Raw genomic sequence first — 3,986 nt, 5'->3', positions numbered from 1 at the left:
AGAGAGAGAGAGAGAGAGAGAGAGAGAGAGAGAGAGAGAGAGAGAGACCCTCAGGCTCAGCTGGTGTTGGTCCGATAAGATGCTTTGCTTTTCTTCCAGAACCCGTCTTTGTATCCTGAGAAGGAGAGCTCTAGCCGTGAGCTGGATTAGTATTGAGGTCTTTGTTTGGTGCATGACATCTCCTCTCGCTCCACAGCTGAAGATGTGTGTCACTTACCTCGGGTGGTCCGTGAGAACCGATCCAGATAATACAGCTCTGGATCTCCTGGCAGGGTCACCGAGAGCTTTCAAGTCTGTGCGAAACACAATCAAACAGAATCAGTGACAACAAAGAAATATACTGTCTTTTAAAACATCATGCAACAACACTAGAACTAAAAAATGATGTTGTAGAACTAAAAAACCAATAAGCAACTACACACAACACCACAGCGACTAGACTTACAAAATACAGTTCATTTTATTAAGTGTACTTAAGTAAAGGTCAAGGATATTTTAATTATACTTTGTAGTAAGTATAGTAATATAGTAGTACACTTGTAAGTGTACGTTGTAGTCTTAATATTACTTGGCACTAAATTCCCAGCTGGCATACTCATGGTTGAATCAAAGTCATAGGTCAACGTTGAAAGACCATTGAATTTTCCAAAGTGAAACAACGTTGAAATCGTGATGTGGTTTTAACGTCTTAATTTTCAACAAAGGTGAATTAACTGTAAATTAACGTTGAATTACATGTCGATTTTGCTAATTGAGTCCACGTTGAAATCGCAGCATGGTTTTGACATCTTACTTTAAACTTTGGTTAAACAACACATATTATATAATGTAGTTTGCAACTGGATCAAAATATAAAATAAAAACACAATTTACTGTACATTTTCAATGATATTGTATAAATACAACAATCTAGGACATTTACCTACTGAATGTGCACATTTAACAATTGGCCCACTTTTTAGTTTATATACAGTAGTGTACTTTAAAGTCCCCGTGAACCGGAAGTTGCGATCGTTTATACTTCGGTATTTTAACACATTTCCGAATGAAATTGAACTTCTAATGATAAAAAGGGGCGTGGCTTTCATCTTTCTCGGCGATTTGATTGGATGTATAAAACAGCCGTTGCATTTTGAAATGGAACTGGCTGCAGACTGACAGTTGAAGGGGAGGAGTTAACAGATGCTCCACCCAGGCCGTCTAACATGCATCATTTAAGATGGATAGTAGTTACAGGAGGGAAGTGCATCTTCAGATTTTAACTAGATTATGAGGGCACACAAATTTTTAAAAAGAGAGTGACCCACATTGATAAACTAATTACTATAAATGCTGCAATATTTCATAAAAAAAATAAGAATTGTAATTTTTAATTTCACTGGGACTTTAAGTGCAACAGTAGTAAACTTTGAGTACACAACTAGCTTACAGGTACATTTTTCATTCGTCCTGCAACTATACTACTATAGTGAACTCATAAGTACACTGGTACTAGTTCAATACTTGTATCACATTTTAGTTGATGAAAGTGCACTTTAAAGCATACTCTTAGTAAACTACTTGTTTAGTTGTTTTTTAAAGTCAGCATGCATACTATAAGTATAAGATACGTTTTTTTTAAGTAAACTTACTGTCATACATGTATTTTATATCCTTAATGAAAAGAATAAACACAAAAACAAGCCAGGTATATGTATAATACTTCATTATTTTAAGTATATCTGCATCAAAAGATCGAGTAAAAGTTTAGTATATATGAAGAGTTCATTTTCAAAAACAGATAACTCAGTTTTTCAAAAAATTGAAGTTTTATTGTGCATTCCAAGTAATATCCAAGTTGTTTTGATTAAGTAATAACAACACAAAAAATACAGCTAACTAACACAATAAAAACACCATCATCTTTTGCAAATGAACTCTTCAAAAGTACATTTCAGTCAATGTAAGTATACTTAAGTTTTGTTTGAACTATACGTCTGAAAAGTACACAAAAAGTGGACTGAAAGTGAACATTTATTTGTTTTAGGTTTAAAAGAAGTACATTGATAACACACTCGAATAAACGTCTGTTATTCAACCCTGGAAACTACATACAGTAGTAACTTTCTAAAGATCAATTCCAGCATCCACCCACACCTCAGACACGGTAAACATCTACAGTAGTTTACTCATGATGTAAGAACAGGGTCACCTAATGTTCCTGCTGTTCTCAGGTACAGATTGCATTTGACTACATTAACAAACTGTGTATCCGCCCCGAGGACCTGCTGCGGCAGCACGCTCACATCCCTTCTCCACCAAGATCTGCCCGTATAAATCAACTGCATCGGGCTTCTCAGCATGCGCGTGAAATGACAAGACTGAAAAAACCCCTGACCTTTAAAGAGACATGAAGTGTCAGGTACTCAAACGGCTGTTGTTTCAGCTCCTCCGCAGTCAATCAGAAGAGTTGCAACAGGTCAACAAGTCTGTTGCATTTTAATCGACTGCTTGCCAATTAACAGCTCCGCCTGAGTTCATCTGTGCTGCGTAATTCATTTAGCCTGTGGTTTACATCTGACAGGAACATTTGTTACAGAAACACGTACAGATGGAGTGCATCTTCACAAACAAACAAGCAGACGAGTTCACAAAACTATCACTCCCACTGAAAGTCAACTGAATTATCAACTTCTTATAAAGTCTGCTTCTTAGTTTGTTAACATTTCACAGTGATGTATTGTTCTGCATGGGGACAGTTTAGCCAAAAATTTATAGTCTGTCATTTATTCGTTCAAAACTCTTTCTTCTGTAAGACACAAAAGAAGATATTTCGAGAAATGTCTCGGTGGTTTTGTGTTCAAACACTGGACCTATGAGGTTCAGTGTTGTTTGATGATCGACATTCTTCAAAATATCTTCTTTTGTGTTCTGCACGAGAAAGAAACTCATACAGGGTGAGGATTAATAAATGATAAAAGAATTTTCAATTTTGGATCAACAGGTTTCTTGTAACAATCACCATTTTAATCAGGTTTGGTCATTTTTACATATTCGTAAACTTGAATTATTGCGCGCAATTTACACAGCTAAAAGCGTCGTTCACTATGGAAAGTAGCAGTAAACGGGCGTGATGTCTAATGTTTCTCGCTAACGAGACGAACATCAACAGCAGCCACTGAGACGGATGAGAAGGTCTCAGATGACATCACTCAACATACATCAGCGTGTGTTTGCGTGCATTTCTCTGATTGATCTCCGTCAAAGGTCATGCTGGCTTCAGTTCCTCCTGGGAGATTAAGAAGTCAACGATGTGCACTTCATTCATTTGCTTGGAACAGAATGCGTGTGTTGTGCGAGTCTTCACTAAATGACAAAAGCTAGAAATTGAACACAACTGCACAACACAATGAATCCATAGATCTCCTAGATCCAGATCTCTAATGTGCAGCTTACAGCATGTGATGGATAAATGTTTGCAAAATCCAAAATACTGAATGACAGAACTCAAATCTAATGTGTTTAATGGTGATTTGCTGATGTGAATGATTTCAGACAGCTTTGATTCGGTTATTTATGTGTTTTACAGCAGGTTTCAATCACGAGTGTGAGGACAGGTGTCAGGAAGGACACAACACTCGCGCGTTTAGGAGAAACTGACATCTCTGATATTTCAGTTAGGCACCTGAATCGCTCCACTAATCAATAATGACACTGAAGACACGTGACGTGTGTGTACGTGCGCGTGTGTGTGCTCGCATGTGTGTGTGCTTGCGTGTGTGTGTGTGTGCATGCATGGGGTTGTGCATGTGTGTGTGCGCGCATGTGTGGGAAGGGTAAACCCTACGGTATGGGGACAAAATGTCCTCACAAAGATGGCAATATCCAAAACCCTTGTCCTTGTGGGGACATTTTTTGGTCCCCATGAGGAAACAAGCTTATAAATCATACAGAATGAACTTTTGTGAAAATGTAAAAGAGCAGACAGTTGTGTGTGATTGTTAGGG

General features: G+C 37.7%; 1 protein-coding gene across 2 annotated transcripts in view; it reads left to right on the top strand.

Annotated features, from left to right (window-relative positions):
* chst8 (carbohydrate (N-acetylgalactosamine 4-0) sulfotransferase 8) overlaps positions 1–3,986 on the top strand; it is a 141,709-nt gene that overhangs the window by 129,468 nt on the left and 8,255 nt on the right. The window lies entirely within an intron of this gene.

The sequence above is a fragment of the Triplophysa rosa genome, linkage group LG12, assembly GCF_024868665.1.
Source record: "Triplophysa rosa linkage group LG12, Trosa_1v2, whole genome shotgun sequence".
NCBI lineage: Eukaryota > Metazoa > Chordata > Actinopteri > Cypriniformes > Nemacheilidae > Triplophysa > Triplophysa rosa.
The sequence above is the reverse complement of the archived record's forward strand: the minus strand, read 5'-3'. Positions and strand labels throughout refer to the sequence as shown.